The following is an 18057-nucleotide window of genomic DNA, read 5'->3' on the forward strand; positions in this document are numbered from 1 at the left end:
CACTAACAATATACAGATGCTTCACAAACTATTAAAACATAGATAGTTTTTGAACGTTGAAAAAAGTTATCATGGATTGACACTTTTTGGATTTTTCTCGAAAAAAGGTAATTTTTTCACGTCAATGTCAATCAATTTTAGTGTTGATGTCCAAAGATTTTCCACTTCTGTTCTCAAGTTATCTCTAATCAGATATATTAGAGCCTATTTAGATTGAAGAAAGAACACATTTAGCAATTTTTGTATGGTATTGTAAATTTGACTTATTTTCCTCTATATGGGTAAAAATTTCAACCCGGTATAACTTAAATCGTCGTGAGAAAATATTACATTTTATAACGTTGTATTAAGTATCAATATATTGTTCATAAACGTTAAAAAATTCATTCAATTCGGTTTACTGGTTTCCGAGATATGACAGCTCATAAATGAGTTGTCTAAAAAATAGTGTTTTACCCGAACGGTTCTAACTTCGCGAAAAATTATTCAATCGAGCCCAATTTTGTATGATTGGTACATATAACAGGTTGATAAACAGTCAAAATTTGAGAACTTTTGATGCACTCTATGAAAAGTTACAGCATGTTGAATTTTTTTGTGGGAGAAAAAAAGTTGCCTATCCCAAACATTTTGGCCACCCCCTGTACTTCTCTCAAAAGCTTCTCCTCGAAGCTTGGAAAAGCTTCTTTCAAAGCCTCGCGGAAGCTTGTCTCACAAGCTTTGATAAGCTTCTCTTAGAAGCTTGGAAAAACTTCTGTCAGAAGTTTTATTCTGCTTCTCGAAAAAGCTTAGAAAAGCTGCTCAAAATCGTCGGAAACCGTATCTAAGACGTTTAGGAAAGCTTCTCGTAGGAGTTTGGGGTAAACGACAACCGAACTGAGTTTATGTCAACATGAATACTGTTTCGGACCACAGTGCACTGTTGGTCATATAGCTAAGCACTGCAACATATACCTATCGAAAGCAATGCATAACAAACGACCGACCGCGACGACCGGAGGGCGACAGTCACCGCTGGAACGTCGTGCAGGTCGCTCTTACTACACCGTCGGACCGTTCGTTGCCGTTAGATCGCGAACCGTGCGGAACGTTTTGTTCGTGTACCAAACCGTGAGGTACTGAGGTACTAACTGCCTCCCGAACGCAGGGGTCTCTAGCGCTGTGTGAACGTGCGTCTCGTCCACGGATTGCGTCATAGCTATTTGAAGAATTCCCGCCGACGACTCGACTCGACAACCGATCGCCGCCGATAGCGCCGACCAGTGCGAACGCCAAAAGGTTTTCGCTGTCGAAACAACACCTAAATTATTGCAGCGTGTGTAATGACCTGGACCTGCCGGAACAAGACGGCGAAGAAGGAGACGAACAAAAGTAGCGCCGAGTGTTGTGGACGGTGGAGATAACGAAGTCATCGTCGTAGTCGCAGTCGCGGGTGTGGAGGGTGGTTGTAAAAATAACCTTTACAGGTAGTAGTGGACCATACAGTGTCGGACGATACGTTGGTAACATCTTCGATTTTCTTATGCAAAATTGACTACGTAGAGACTACGTAGATGTTAAGCTAGTCGCACCACGATAGAGTAGTGTACGTTCAGCAAGCCTATCTGGGTCATATTGACCCTAACATCCTACTAGAGTTAAAGGTATCGCCTTTGTTTCCGATGCAGAAGGTCCTAGGCAAGCAATTGAATCACAATTTGCACCCACTTATCCTACATTGACCTGCAATCTGACGTGGCAGACGTCATTCTTACATAAGAATAGAAGATCACCAGCACTTACACACTGAACAAACATTTTTGCCGTATAAAGGCTGAATAAACCGCTCTTAAACTTGATTCAAGATATTTTGGCTAAATAAGCTTTTATTCAGCTGTCATTGTTGTTTGGGATGTTCTTGAGTTTGGTTGACCGCAAGTAACCACATCAGCATCACTCACACAAGAATCAATGAGATAGTTGATTCGGACTCACTGATTCCATTGATTCCATTGAGAACATCCCAAGTAACAGTGACAGCTGAATAACAGCTTATTCAGCTAAAAGTTTTTGAACCAAGCTTAAAAGCGGTTTATTCAGCCTTTGTACGGCAAAAATGTTTGTAGGGATTGCCTACTTTGAAGGGCCACAATCAAAGCTGTGTATTTAATATAAATCCTGGAACAAATCGAAAAAGTTGCAAACGTGCTGACCGCCACTGTACGTCGCGCGGCGACACACAGGAAGGAACGGAACAAGTGAAACTCGAATGAACGAGCCAGCAGGGAAAGAGAGAGATTGTACGTACAAAATCCACGGAGAAAACTGCAGTGGGTCCGAGGTTTGTGACTACCTGTTGTTGTTGAAGAAAAACTAAGAAAAAAAAGAAGAAGAAGCAAAAGCACTAAGCTTGCATTTTGCAGGCGTAATTGCGATGTTTTGCTGCTGCTGCTGCTGCAGTCTCGGTCAGCGTTAAATAGTTACTGCTAGCTATTGGTGTTGTTGTTGTTGTCCGCTAGCGAGCGGATGCCGACGAACTAGTGGTAGTGCAGTGTTTATTATCGTTAGATCGGTACTGCGCCGCCCTGTGTGAGCTCGTTTATGAATGATTTTGTAACTCCCCAAACAGAAGTATCGAGTGCTGCATCTGACGACTGATGGTTGACCGGAGTGCTGCTCTCAGCAGGTTCGTCACCTATTGGACTTCATCTCTAGGTACTGCAAGATGTTCAGCTTTCAGATGATGTGCGGTCGTTCCAAATAATGCGAGGATTGATTCGCGAGGCATGAATTTAGTGCGACTAGATCGAGATTGATGCTCAAAGTGCGACAAAAGTGGAAGAAAGGTACACGTGAGTGAGCTTAGCGACTGTTTTGTAATCGGACAGCTTCAGCGACACTGTCGTCCGTACGGTGGTGTGAGTGATTTTCCAGGTGTGCTGAATAGTTTTGCAGTGTTTTTCCATATAGTGATCGGCGGTGTGGCAGTACAAACCGGGTGCAATTTGCTACAAAGTAAGATATTATGCTTAGTTATTCGTTGGGCACTTCAAGAGGCATTTTTCTAAAGAAATATTTTTCAAGGTATGCGAAAGCACGCAAACTGCTGCTGGTTAACTGAGAGTTTCTCCCTTAAAATCAAAGGAGGCTATGTTTTCCTAGTTTCAGTATTACCTGGAACCCTGATAGTTATTTCTCGGAGTGTCTCCTACCTGCACAAACCTGGAAAACTGGGAATCCTCAGAGAGTTTAATTTAACAAGGAAAAACCAGGTATTCTCAGGGAACATCTTGAAACCTCAGGGGAATTTTGCAGCGGTAAGTTTGCACCGATGAATCGACGAATAAAAAGTAGCAAACTTTACTGCTTGCAGATCTATTCCGAATCAAAAACCACAGAGTCTACTACAATGCATTTTCGTGCGATCTCTTCCAGGATTTATCCCGAGATCTTCACAAGAGTTTCTCAGAATAGATATCAGATGTTGTCGAGGAATTTCTCGTAGAGTGTCTCTCGGAATTCCTCTTGAAGAATTCCCTCGATTTCTTCCGGTGTTCCTCTTGGCACTGCCCCAGGAGATCTTCCCGGGATTTCTTCCAGAGGGATCCTCTGGGATTTCTATTAGAGCTTCGAAAAGTTATTCAGGAATTTTCTGCAAGAATTTCGTTTATTTTGTACAAGAAATTCTAGAGTCCCTCCCTGGGAGTACACAGGAGTTTCAGCCGTGATGTTTCCTAAAGGTTATCGCGGGATTTCTTTTCAATTTTTACCTTCTTCAAGAGATTTCTCTCGGAGTTCCTTCCGGGACTTTTTTTCAGAATTGTCCAGGAACTCCTTCAGGCAATTCACAGGAACTTCTTTAGGGAATTTCCAGGAACTCCTCAATTAGTTTCCCAGGGATTGCACAGGAATTCTTCCAGAGATATCCTAGGAATTCCTCCAGAGATTTCATACAAGAGGTTCCCAGGAGTTTCCAAGAATTGTAGTAGGGACTTCTCAGGAATTCCTTCAGGGATGTCCCTGGAATTCGTCTACCGATTTCGTGAGAATTTCTCCAGGTATTTTCTAAGAATTTCTCCAGAGATTTCCCAGAAATTTCTCCAGAGATTTCTCGAGAATTCCCTAGAAATTCCTCCATGAATTCTTTAAAAAGTTTTCAGGAATTCCTCCATAAATTCCTCAGGAAATCCACCAGCAACTCATCAGAAAATCCTCCAACAATTCCTCAGGAAATTCTCCAGTAATCGCTCCAGGGATTCTTCATGAATTCCTCCAGAAATTCCCGTAATTTCCCTATTTTTCCGGGAATTCCCCTAGAATTTTAACCGGTAATTCCCAGCAATTCCTCCATGGATTCTCTACAAATTTCTCCAGAGGAATGTTCCAGGAATTTCCCTGATTTTTTTCCCGGTGTTCCCTAGGAGTTCCTGCATGTATTACCTACAAATTTCTCCATAGATTTTTCAGGAACTTCCAAGCAATTCTACAACCATAACTAGTGATCTAATGCTGTATTACGAACAAAGTTTGTACTCACTTCCTGAAATCCACTTCAACACCTGTATACCCCCCGGAAAACCTTCCTGAGACTTCTGTAAGCTTCACATAAACTCTATTAAAGGCCCTTATCCCTCCTCTAAGACCCATTTGACTCCCTAAAACCCACTGAAAAGCCTTGAAACCTCTCAGAAACCCCACTTGAGACCTCCGTAGACTTCCGTTAAACTCTTCTAAAACCCTCTGGAATTCCATGAATTCTTCTGAATTCTCCTGCAATCCACTAAAACCCCTCGACCTGAAATCCCCGTATTTTTTTATCCTAAACTATACTGAAGAAGGCCCCTTGAAGTCCACTGAAACGCATTGAAACCTCTCTGTAAACACCATTGAGGCCCGTGTAGAGTTCCTTTTAGCTGTACTCAAGTCCCCTGAAACCTTTCGAAACGCCTTGAAACACCGAATTGAGACCCCCGGGGTTTTCTTTAAACTCTACTGAAGTCCTCCCTGGTTACCTGGTGGCTTACTTCAAGTCCTGACCACCCATGGTGGTGCACGCTAAGGACCGACGCTATGATCTGTGTCTAGGACAAGTTTCTGTTGACTTCTGTTATGAAAATTAGTGGAGCCCTACAAATACATATTAGAAATATAACATCTTATAGTGGAACACTATAAATGCACAATAAAATTGGACATGTACAACACACACAACATAAATGTGCCCTGCTACTTTTATGTATAACAATGTCCGAACCCAAGATGACAAGGTTTCATAATTGCACGGTGTGTCTGGTAGAACAAATTTATTACAAAAAAAATGGGCATCGCAAATTTTTACGCTACGTGAAATTTCCAATCAAAAAGGGTCACACTGGTTCAGGTTTCAACATGAGACGTCTACACTTTGCTATCCCTTTGCTGTTAGGAAAGGGTTTATACATGTGTCCTAGGTAATCATTGGCCGAAATGACCTGAAAGTAGGCTATCAAAATTGAGACTGATGAGATCTCATGATGTTCTATTTCTCCAGAACACTACAAATGTGAATTTAACTTAGGTAAATACTAACGGGTTATAGTGGAACTAGTAACACAAAAATAAAACTTGACCTAGCCATGAGGCTCTAGGCCAGCCTCTGCAGACTTTGTCCTAATTGGGACGTATCACCAAGATAGTATTTTGTAGAACAATTTCGTTTCAATCGTATGCAAATTTTATTTAACGCGCGCCAACCGAATAAACATATTTATGTTTATTTCAAACTAACATCGTTTAAAATGATAACAAGACGAGCATAGATCAAATTTGTTGCAAATCTAAAGTGAAATTCGTTTAAAACAATTTTATATTCATTGTTGGAACAAGCAAACTGTAAATATGGTTGAATTTATCTTAAATATTGTTGAATTTATCATGTTATTTTTGCTCGTAACATGCCTACATATCAAATGTGTCTTCCGAAACCTAGTCAAATCAACCGATTCGCACACCAAGCCCCCCTCACAGCCAGCCCACCTCAATAACCGTCATCGTCGTCGGCGGAGAAATTTCCCTCGGCAATCAATCACGTTTGTTTCGTTGGACCGTTGATCGTTATTCGTTGCAGTGATTATCATCGTGTGCGATAATGGACACAATAAATCACAGGCTTACTATATTAGCCACAAACACACACACACAGCCAGCTCGCTGCTGCCAAATCGTTGAGATAACACTAAATCGAGGCAAAAAAAAATACTTTGGTGATTCATTCAGCTGTGGCGATACACTACTTTTCTTAGTTGGACATTTTCAGCATTTTATTATATATTATGATGATTTTGTGGCTATATCGGTCTCTTTCTACTCATAGTATAAGGGAGTAGAGATCAAAGTGGATAATGAAATGATAGATATGATAGAATTCGCTAGGTAGCGAACAAGTGTGAAAATTTATAGAAGGTGAAATTAGGCAAGTAGGCCATGTATTGAACGAATACATCGAATGCGTGAAACTTCTGCCGTGCGACCTGTGCTTTTAAACAGATCGGCTTGGTTGGTAGTTCATACCACCTTACCAAGACTGGCAAAAGTTTCAGGCACCCGACTGCCTATGTATTGTCCTGTTTTCATCACAAATTCTATCGATCGGTAGTTTTTTTTTGGAATTCGCACTCCGTTCATAGAGGTATGTCTATATCGCGGCGTGTTCTTCATATTAGCTTTTTTCGATCTTATAGGATAGAACACTTTTCTTTTTAAGCCAAACTTTTTATATCATATTCTTGTTTATCGATCGTATTCTATTATTAACTTGATGATTTTGTGGCTATATCATATCTATCATTTCATTATCCACTTTGATCTCTACTCCCTTATACTATGAGTAGAAAGAGACCGATATAGCCACAAAATCATCAAGTTAATAATAGAATACGGTCGATAAACAAGAATATGATATAAAAAGTTTGGCTTAAAAAGAAAAGTGTTCTATCCTATAAGATCGAAAAAAGCTAATAGGAAGAACACGCCCCAGGAATTCCTCCGGAAATTTCCCAGGAATTCTTCCAGGAATTTCCCAGAAATTCCTCCAGGGATTCCTCCAGGAATTTCCCAGGAATTCCTCCAGGAATTTCCCAGCAATTCGTCCAGGTATTTCCCAGGAATTCGTTCAGGAATTTCCCAGGAATTCCTCCAGGAATTTCCCAGAAGTTCCTCCAGGAATTTCCCAGGAATTCGACCAGGAATTTCCCAGGAATTCGTCCAGGAATTTCCTAGGAATTTCCCAGGAATTCCTCCTGGAATTCCCCAGGAATTCCTCCTGGAATTCCTCAGGAATTCCTTCTGGAATTCCCCAGGAATTGCTCCTGGAATTCCCCAGGAATTCCTCCTGGAATTCCCCAGGAATTCCTCCTGGAATTCCCCAGGAATTCCTCCTGGAATTCCCCAGGAATTCCTCCTGGAATTCCCCAGGAATTCCTCCTGGAATTCCCCAGGAATTCCTCCTGGAATTCCCCAGGAATTCCTCCTGGAATTCCCCAGGAATTCCTCCTGGAATTCCCCAGGAATTCCTCCTGGAATTCCCCAGGAATTCCTCCTGGAATTCCCCAGGAATTCCTCCTGGAATTCCCCAGGAATTCCTCCTGGAATTCCCCAGGAATTCCTCCTGGAATTCCCCAGGAATTCCTCCTGGAATTCCCCAGGAATTCCTCCTGGAATTCCCCAGGAATTCCTCCTGGAATTCCCCAGGAATTCCTCCTGGAATTCCCCAGGAATTCCTCCTGGAATTCCCCAGGAATTCCTCCTGGAATTCCCCAGGAATTCCTCCTGGAATTCCCCAGGAATTCCTCCTGGAATTCCCCAGGAATTCCTCCTGGAATTCCCCAGGAATTCCTCCTGGAATTCCCCAGGAATTCCTCCTGGAATTCCCCAGGAATTCCTCCTGGAATTCCCCAGGAATTCCTCCTGGAATTCCCCAGGAATTCCTCCTGGAATTCCCCAGGAATTCCTCCTGGAATTCCCCAGGAATTCCTCCTGGAATTCCCCAGGAATTCCTCCAGGAATTCCCCAGGAATTCCTCCAGGAATTCCCCAGGAATTCCTCCTGGAATTCCCCAGGAATTCCTCAGGAATTCCTCCTGGAATTCCCCAGGAATTCCTCCTGGAATTCCCCAGGAATTCCTCCTGGAATTCCCCAGGAATTCACCAGGAATTCCTCCTGGAATTCCCCAGGAATTCCTCCTGGAATTCCCCAGGTATTCCTCCTGGAATTCCCCAGGAATTCCTCCTGGAATTTCCCAGGAATTCCTCCTGGAATTCCCCAGAAATTCCTCCTGGAATTCCCCAGGAATTCCTCCTGGAATTCCCCAGGAATTCCTCCTAGAATTCCCCAAGAATTCCTCCTGGAATTCCCCAGGAATTCCTCCTGGAATTCCCCAGGAATTCCTCCTGGAATTCCCCAGGAATTCCTCCTGGAATTCCCCAGGAATTCCTCCTGGAATTCCCCAGGAATTCCTCCTGGAATTCCTCAGGAATTCCTCCTGGAATTCCTCAGGAATTCCTCCTGGAATTCCTCAGGAATTCCTCCTGGAATTCCTCAGGAATTCCTCCTGGAATTCCTCAGGAATTCCTCCTGGAATTCCTCAGGAATTGCTCCTGGAATTCCCCAGGAATTCCTCCAGGAATTCCCCAGGAATTCCTCCTCGAATTCCCCAGGAATCCCTCCTGAAATTCCCAAGGAATCCCTCCTGAAATTCCCCAGGAATTCCTCCTGGAATTCCCCTGGAATTCCCCAGGAATTCGTCCTGGAATTCCTCCTGGAATTCCCCAGGAATTTCTCCTGGAACTCCCCAGGAATTTCTCCTGGAATTCCCCAGGAATTTCTCCTGGAATTCCCCAGGAATTCCTCCAGGAATTCTCCAGGAATCCTCCAGGAATTCTCCAGGAATTCCTCCAGGAATTCTCCAGGAATTCCTCCAGGAATTCTCCAGGAATTCCTCCAGGAATTCTCCAGGAATTCCTCCAGGAATTCCTCCAGGAATTCTCCAGGAATTCCTCCAGGAATTGTCCAGGAATTCCTCCAGGAATTCTCCACCCAAGTAACACACTTGTCACCGAAGAGTCACGGCGGCGCAGGTTTTTGTTACGCAGAAGTCACTGTGACTTACTTCTAACAAATAAACACTTACTTGCTAGAAGTAAGTCACAGTGACTTCTGCACAACAAAAACCTGTGCCGCCGTGACTCTTCGGTGACAAGTGTGTTACTTGGGCAGGAATTCCTCCAGGAATTCTCCAGGAATTCTTCCAGGAATTCCTCCAGGAATTCTCCTGGAAATCCTCCATGAATTCTCCTGGAAATCCTCCATGAATTCTCCAGGAAATCCTCCATGAATTCTCCAGGAAATCCTCCATGAATTCTCCAGAAATTCCTCCAGGAATTCTCCAGAAATTCCTCCAGGAATTCTCCAGGAATTCCTCCAGGAATTCTCCAGGAATTCCTCCAGGAATTCTCCAGGAATTCCTCCAGGAATTCTCCAGGAATTCCTCCAGGAATTCTCCAGGAATTCCTCCAGGAATTCTCCAGGAATTCCTCCAGGAATTCTCCAGGAATTCCTCCAGGAATTCCTCCTGGAATTCTCCAGGAATTCCTCCAGGAATTCTCCAGGAATTCCTCCAGGAATTCTCCAGGAATTCCTCCAGGAATTCCTCTAGGAGTTCTCCAAAAATTCCTACAGGAATTCTCGGGGAATTCCTCCAGGAATTCTTCGTGAATTCCTCTAGGAATTCTCCGGGAATTCTTCCAAGAATTGTCCAGGAATTCCTCCTGGAATTCTCCAGGAATTCCTCCTGGAGTTCTCCAGGAATTCCTCCTGGAATTCTCCAGGAATTCCTCCAAGAATTCTCCAGGAATTCTCCAGCAATTCCTCTAGAAATTCTCCAGCAATTCCTCTAGAAATTCTGCAGGAATTTTTCCAGGAAATCTTCTGGAATTCCTCCATGAATTCTCCAGGATTTTTTCCAGGAATTCTCCAGGGATTCCTCCATGAATTCTCCAGGATTTTTTCCAGGAATTCTCCAGGGATTCCTCCAGGAATTCTTCTGGAAAACCTGATACTTCCTAGGAATTCTCCAGGGGTTCTCAAATGGACTCCTCAATCAATTCTTCAGGGCCTTCCCAGAAATTCTTCCAAGGATTTTCCCATGAATTTTCCAGAGGTTCTCTAAAGAACCCCTTTGTAAACTTCTCAAAGAAGTTTTAAATTTGTCCAATTGTTTCTTCTTTCTTTGGCATAAGAAAAACTATTCCACACAACCAGCAGAGAAGAAGAGTGAAATTTTTATGACGATGACGATCTGTTTTTTTCTCGGTTAATTCACCTCTTTCGCTTCCATCAGCAACGGCTATCCACGGCTAAAAACTGCACCACAGCAAAGGAGTCGTCGCCTGAATAGCGTCATGATTAATTTATGACGTTCAACGACAACGAAAGTTAAGCTTTATTATGATGGACCCCTATATCTTCAACCGTTTTGGGTGACAACGAAAGTGAATGTTTTGATATTTTGATCGAATCGGACCTGGCGCGGGCGCGCAATCGAACGGCCTTCAACTCCTCTCCCGACAAGACGTGTCCGCTAAGAGAAAAATGGGTTTGGAAAAAATCGTGACGAGTTTTTTCTTCTACTGGTGGTGCGATAACGTCCGATCGGAATGGTGATGACCGATGATGACGGCAACGACTGTGGTGCGAGATACGCGTCGATGATACACGGGTCTTACATAACGATTGGTTTATGGGGTTTCTCTACGTGAAGTAATTGAATTATTTTGGAGGTGATGTGGAGGTTTGTGATGGTTTTCGACTTCTCTTTGTAAGTTCCAGATGTTCAGATGGTTTTGTGATTGTTTTAAGAACCTCCTGAAGTTAATACTATTTTCTTTCGTTTTTTTTTATGATTTCGAAAGATATTTTTTTTTTTTTTATCTAGTTCATTTATTTGGGGCTCAATTGCGTATAACGCTTTACGGAGCCGAAGATCTTTTTTTGTACTTAATAGTATACACTATACATAGTAATAACTTTCTAATGATATCTGTTAGTAATGGGTGGAAGCCAGGGTACTCGTGGCAGCTCGAGGTTAGAAGGTCACATTTTGAGGGATGGACAGGGTAAGGATTGGACCAAAGGTTTCACTGCAGCTCATCCGGGGGTGAATCACATCTTGCTAGCGTATTCGGTGCCTTGTGGTGCTGGTACCAACTTGTTGTGGGACTTGGTCTTCCGGATGGCCAGGAGCAGCTTGGTAACACAAAGAGGACAAAACAGAGAAAAAAAAAACTGGAGAAGAAAACACAAGCGAATTAAACTTTTATACCAGCAGAGCGAAGAAAGTCGAAAATAGATCCCATGTATGTGACATCGCGGGTCCCCAACACATCTCTCACAAGAACAAAGGGTTGTCTACCTCGGGCCTCAAGGGTATCCAAAAGTAGTGCTCTGGAGGCGTCATTATCCGGGCATTGCCAAACTACGTGGTCGATGTCATCATAACCGGAACCGCACTTAGTACAAACATTGCTCAACGCGAGGTTAATCCTGTGTAAATGCGCATCTAGCGAGTAATGGTTGGACATAAGTCTTGACATTACGCGAATGAAATTGCGACTTACATCCAGACCATACCACCACACTCGCAAAGAAACATTAGGAATAATGGAATGTAACCACCGTCCCAGCTGGCCATCTCGCCAATCGTTTTGCCAACTTTGAAGAGAACTCTGGCGAACAAAATGGAAAAATTCATCATGTGAAATTCTTCTATCATAGATCTCACCTTCCTGTGCGCCCACCTTTGCGAGAGAGTCCGCCTTCTCATTGCCATAAATTGAGCAATGTGAGGGGACCCATACAAAGGTAATCTTGTAGGATCTTTCGACCAGTGCACCCATCTGCTCCCTTATTTTTGTAAGAAAGTAAGATGAATGTTTTACAGGTTTCATCGACCGGAGTGCCTCAATCGAACTAAGGCTATCCGAGAAGATGAAGAAATGGTCTACGGGCATGTTGGAAATCATCCCCAAAGCGAAATTGATTGCTGCCAGCTCAGCAACATAAACCGAACAAGGTTCCTGAAGTTTGCGGAAGGCGGTGAAATTTTCATTGAAGACACCGAAACCAGTGGATCCATTTATGCGAAACCCATCAGTGAAGAATCTCTTACAGGAATTGACATTTTGGTACTTTTCGTTAAAAATGCGAGGAATAGATAGACATCGAAGTTGATCTGGTATTCCATGAATAGCTTGTTTCATGGACAGATCGTATTTAACAGAGGAACTGTCATTAGTGAAGTGTACACGAGGAGGATTATAACTTGGTAGGCTTATGTCAGATGACATGTAGAACAGATAGATTCTCATGAATTTTGATTGAGTGTTCAGACTGAGCATTTCTTCGAAGTTTTCAATGACAAGTGTGTTGCTCACTCCACACTTGATAAGTAACCTTAGCGAGAGCTCCCAGAATCGGTTCTGGAGAGGTTTCACCCCTGCCAGGACCTCAAGGCTCGCATTATGCGTTGAGTGCATACAGCCGAGAGCAATACGCAAACAACGGTATTGAATTCGTTCCAACTTTATTAGGTGGCAGTTTGCTGCTGAGTGGAAGCAGAAAGAGCCATACTCAATAACAGAGAGAATAGTCGTTTTGTAAAGTTTTATGAGGTCTTCCGGGTGAGCACCCCACCATGTTCCGGTAATTGTGCGTAGAAAATTGATCCTTTGTTGACATTTTTGCACCAAATACTTGATTTGGGTACCCCAAGTGCCTTTTGAATCAAACCAGACCCCAAGGTATTTCGAAGTCAAAGACTGGTCGATTTCTATTCCCAAAAGATTGAGTTTCAGTTGGGCTGGGTTCCGCTTTCTAGAAAACACAACCAATTGAGTTTTTTGCGGAGCAAACTCGATCCCCGAATCTCTTGCCCAGATTGACAGATTATTTAGAGAATTTTGCAATGGTCTTTGCAACATTTCTGCATGTGGGCCTTTTAGAGAAACCACAGCATCATCTGCAAGTTGTCTTAGCGTGCATTGTCCTTCCAAGCAACTATCAATGTCTTTCACGTAAAAATTATAAAGCAAGGGACTTAAACATGAGCCTTGGGGTAGGCCCATGTAACTAATTCTGGAAGTTGTCAGTTGTCCGAGATTGAAGCTCATATGTTTTTCTGACAACAAATTATACAAGAAATTATTTAAAATTCCTGGAAGTCCACTATTGTGCAGTTTTTCTGACAATATTCCTATGGAAACTGAATCAAAGGCGCCCTTAATATCCAAGAAAACTGAAGCCAGTTGCTCCTTTTCCGCAAAGGCCAGTTGAATATCTGTTGAAAGCAACGCTAGACAATCGTTTGTTCCTTTGCCCTTGCGAAACCCGAACTGTGTATTTGAAAGCAAATCATTCGATTCAACCCAATGGTCGAGTCGTGATAGGATCATTTTTTCTAACAATTTCCTTAAACATGATAACATAGCAATTGGGCGGTATGAATTATGATCAGACGCTGGTTTACCAGGCTTTTGAATAGCTATTACTTTGACCTGTCTCCATTCTGGCGGAACAATGTTATTCTCCATCAATGAGTTGAACAGGTCCAGTAATCGTCTTTTTTCGATATCTGGGAGATTTTTAAGAAGATTGAACTTGATCATATCGCGTCCCGGAGCGGAATTGTTTGATGAAAGAAGAGCCATAGAAAATTCCAGCATAGTGAAGGGTCTGTTCAGAGAACCGTCTCCTGAGGATGTTTCCCAAGAAATCGGTTGTGCTGGGACTGAGTCTGGGCAGACCTTTTTCGCGAAGCTAAATATCCAACGGTTGGAGTATTCGTCACTCTCATTAGAAGAAGAGCGGTTTCGCATGTTGCGAGCCACTCTCCAAAGCGTTGTCATTGAAGTTTCTCTAGAGAGGCCCTCAATGAAGTGTCGCCAATAACTACGCTTCTTCGCTTTCAGCAGGTTCTTCAGCTGTCTTTCGAGCTTAGCATACTCTTGAAAAAGATCTGAAGTACCATGCCTACAAAAAGCTTTGAAAGCATCAGCTTTTTTAAGATACAACTGGGTGCAATCATCATCCCAGCCTAGTGTGGCGGGTCTTCTTTTGAAAGTTGCACTTGGAACTCGTCGTTTTTGTGATTCTAATGCACTCTTGTATATCAGTTCTGACAGGAATCGATATTCATCCAAAGGTGGGAGGGGGTTGAATGATTCGATGCCAAAAGATACCGCTTCTGCATATTTTTGCCAATCGATATTCCTTGGTGGTTGGTGAATTGGTTGGTCTGACCTTTCACTATTATGCTTTATGGTGGTTATAATGGGCAAGTGATCACTACCATGAGGATCCTCGATTACCTTCCACAAGCAATCGAATGATAGTGAACTTGACCCCAGTGATAGGTCGAGACGACTTTCTTTGCCGTCAGATGCAATACGTGTCACTTCACCTGTATTTAAAATGTTCAAATTGAAATCGTCGCACAAATCATAGAAAATGGCCGCTCTATTATCATCATATGGTTCGCCCCACCCTGTACCATGTGCGTTCATATCACCCAGAATTAAAACTGGATGTGATAGTGCAGCAACCGCATTCCAAAGATGACGGCGGTTAATTGAAATTCTTGGAGGAATGTAAACGGAAGCTACGCAAAGTTCTTTACCCTTTACGTTTATTTGGCAAGCGACGATTTCTACGCCAGGATGAGTCGCGATTGGAATTCTATAAAATGAGTAAGTCTTTTTGATCCCCAAAAGAACCCCTCCATAATGGTCATCTCGATCCTGGCGTATAATGTTAAAATCGTGGAAGTTGAGTTCATCTTCAGAAGAAAGCCATGTTTCACAAAGGGCAAATATATCACAGTCAGAGTTGTGAATCAAAAACTTAAACAGGTCTAATTTAGGTTTTAGACTATGACAGTTCCACTGTAACACAGTGATCATATCTTGTACCTCACTTGATGAGTTATCCATCGAAAGATATGATCGCAGCAAGGAGGGGTCATGATTGTGTCAGATTCCGAAGATATTCTTCTACTGTAGGTATAAACATATCAATAATGCCTCTAAATGTTTCTGGAAGGCTGAGGGCATTATATAAGCGATCCACGAGAACCCTAAAAGTAAACAGTCCTCGCTTGGGTCTAGGAGGCTTGCTTGAAGTGCGAGGAACTTTGGTAGCTTTTTTCTTGCTACCTTGTCGAATATTTGTCTTTGAAGTGTATTTAACAGGCGGAGACGGGGATGACAGATTCTTGCTACAACATGGATCTGAAGCTAAAGGAACCTGATTATTCGGAGTTTTTAAATTTACCCCGCCTCCTTTGGCATTAGGCAAACTTTTGAGGGAAGACTTCAAAAAGACCTTTCGGCGCAATCCCGGGGAAGATGATGACTTCCTTTTTCCAGGTGCGTGTACCTCCGAAAGAGATCCACCCTCATCAGTTTCGCCATCGTCCTGATCATCGGAAGACAACTCCTGATAGGGATTTTCAACTGGGACAGCTGATTGAGACACGGAATCTGGTGTTTTAAAAGATTTCACCATCTCCGCATATGTCTGTTTGGAGCGCCTTATAATAGAGCGACTCTCATTTCGAATGCGTCTTTTGTAAGCCGGGCAAACTTGCAAGTCATGTGGATCTCCACCACAGTAGCTACATTTTTCCGCTTCCTGTGTGCAAGAGTCCTCCAAATGAGCTTGGTTGCATTTGCCACAACGGGGCTTGTTGTCGCAAAAGCTATCACTGTGACCAAACTGCTTGCATTTGGTACAATTAAAAACCTTCGGCCTAAAAAGATGCACTGGGTAAAAACCACCATCGATTACAACAAATTCCGGGAGGACGGAACCAGGAAAAGTCACTCGAAAAAACGCTGAAGGCGAGTACACCTTTTTATTTCCTTCCATGGAAGCCTTAGATAAGCGTTTACAGTCTAGGATAGCCACATCAGGAATTGACCTATTTTTGAATCGACCAAAGCCGGCCTTGATGTCCTCACATGTCAGCATTTCGTCGAGGATCTTCCCCTCCACCTCCACTTCTCGTGCTGGCACATAGACCGCGTATTCAACAGTAAACGCTTCGTGTTGAGCAATTTCATTTGCTGCTTTGTAGCTAGGTGCGGTAACACGCAGCTTGGATGCTTTCACTTGGTGAATAACGGTCCCAGGATACTTACGCGTCAGCTCTCGAGAGATCGAAAGCATATTCAATGGTTTGCATTTGCGCCGGAAATAGACAACCCAAGGCCCAGGCGAAGATGGCTGATAAAACCACGTACGAGCAATAATATCATTGGGAGGCGTTTCGCCTCCATTGGATTCATCCATGCGCAGGAGAAGAATTAATACAAAATTGGTTTATATTTTAACACACTCTGTGTGGAACGTTAGCTAATAAGAAGAAAAAAAAAAACCGGCAAAAAAAAATTCACAAGAAAAAATATATATATAAAGAGAAAAAAAATTTTACAATTGCTCACTCTGGCCTCAGCCCACTGTAGAGCCTCAGCCTACTGTTATTGCAAAGTGGACAAACAACTAACACGTGATGACGTGATGAGCGGAGGAATGGGACAACACAAAACGAGATCGAATATCGATTATACTTATCGAGTGTATAGATAGCTGTTTGTTGGTGATGCCTCGGATGCACAGACAAAACGCTGCTGCTGCTTTTGTATCACCCGTCACACTCGTCACCGCCGCCGCCGCGCGCCGCTGTTGTTGTCGGGCCCGCTATTGATGGCGTGGGTAATTAAATTTCCGTTGCACAGTGCACTATTCCAATGCCTGCTTCCTTCCCGCGATCGCGGATCGCCCAAGACAATCGTCTTCGTCCTCGGTAGGATAAATAACTCGCGATATAAAAAACCACTAGGTGGGCAAAAAAACTCCACCGGCTACAAAGCGATTGACTGCGATTCAGACACGGTACACACGACCGGCTGCTTCAAACGATCGGTAAGGAATGATTTCGAAAGATATCTGAAGCCTACTTGGTATTATGTACAAAATTTCTAGTAACCGTAATAAAACCTGAGACTCTCTTTTTGATTTTATAATGGTTATACGAACCTCCTTAAGTTGAGATTATTGAATCTCCTTCCTCTGTTTTTTTCAGTATTAACAATTTCTGAAGCCTAAAGAGTTTCGTAAAATAACGATAAAACCAATTTTTGAAGCCTACGCAGTCTTATAGAAGTTCAAACAGCCGTAATAAAACCTTGGACGCCCTTTTTAGTTATGTGATGGTTCTAAAAATTTCTAGTATTAAATTGTGAATTGATGATTTTTTTGATGATATGATTCCAACAATTTCTTAATCCTTTGTAGTATTACAAAGTTTCTAACAACCGTGATAAAACCTGTAACATTTTCTTTGGTTTTGTTATTGTTCTAAGAACCTTCACAAGTTAAGACTATCAATTTTCAAGTTGCTCCTATTTGAATTCGTCTTTTAACCGAATTTCACGATTCTTGGAACCTATGTGGCATTTCAAAGCCTCTAACATCCACGATAAAACCTGAGAAACTGTTTTGTGTTTTGTGAAGGCTTTAAAAATAACTGAATTACAAATTGTTAGTAGTAGTCGAATTCTAAGCAATGTTTTTTCCTCTTCTTTTTTTACAGAACATCATCAACGTGCTTCGCATTCGTTGGATTTATTAGTTCTTCGTCCACCAAGTTAGCAAAAATAAAACGTCCAAAATGCCTAAATCGGTAAGTAGCAAGTACAACCCCATTTCCTGTTCAGAACAATACCAAATTTCGAGAATTCGCTATTTTATTTCATCTCTTCGGAAGCTGAATTCCGTTTCCTGTGGATTCAATTTTCACAAAATCAAAAACCTTTGTTCTAACGTTTCAAAAACAACATCTTCCACCAGAGGTGGCACCACCTACACCCCAAGACTTTAGCCAAATACAGACGGAACGTAACGTCTCGCTAGAAGCTGCGACCTTACGTAAGCCGCCGTCGTAGTCTACAGACAGCAGCAACAACAACGCCGGTGAATCTCATCATC

The 18057-nt window shown here is 42.6% G+C and overlaps 1 protein-coding gene and 1 long non-coding RNA gene across 8 annotated transcripts in view; one reads left to right on the plus strand and one right to left on the minus strand.

Annotated features, from left to right (window-relative positions):
* The window catches only part of LOC109404691 (moesin/ezrin/radixin homolog 1), a 96222-nt gene that overhangs the window by 69103 nt on the left and 9062 nt on the right, over positions 1-18057 (minus strand). The window lies entirely within an intron of this gene.
* LOC134285110 (uncharacterized) lies at positions 43-18032 on the plus strand. 6 transcript variants are annotated; one of them, XR_009996147.1, is made up of 4 exons: positions 43-1466; positions 2080-2320; positions 2609-2994; positions 17663-18032. It is a non-coding gene; the product is annotated as an uncharacterized LOC134285110 (long non-coding RNA). The 6 variants fall into 6 exon arrangements; XR_009996150.1 differs by having other exon boundaries at positions 44-1466; positions 2106-2320; XR_009996151.1 differs by having other exon boundaries at positions 45-1466; positions 2124-2320.

Source organism: Aedes albopictus, chromosome 1 (assembly GCF_035046485.1).
Source record: "Aedes albopictus strain Foshan chromosome 1, AalbF5, whole genome shotgun sequence".
Lineage (NCBI taxonomy): Eukaryota > Metazoa > Arthropoda > Insecta > Diptera > Culicidae > Aedes > Aedes albopictus.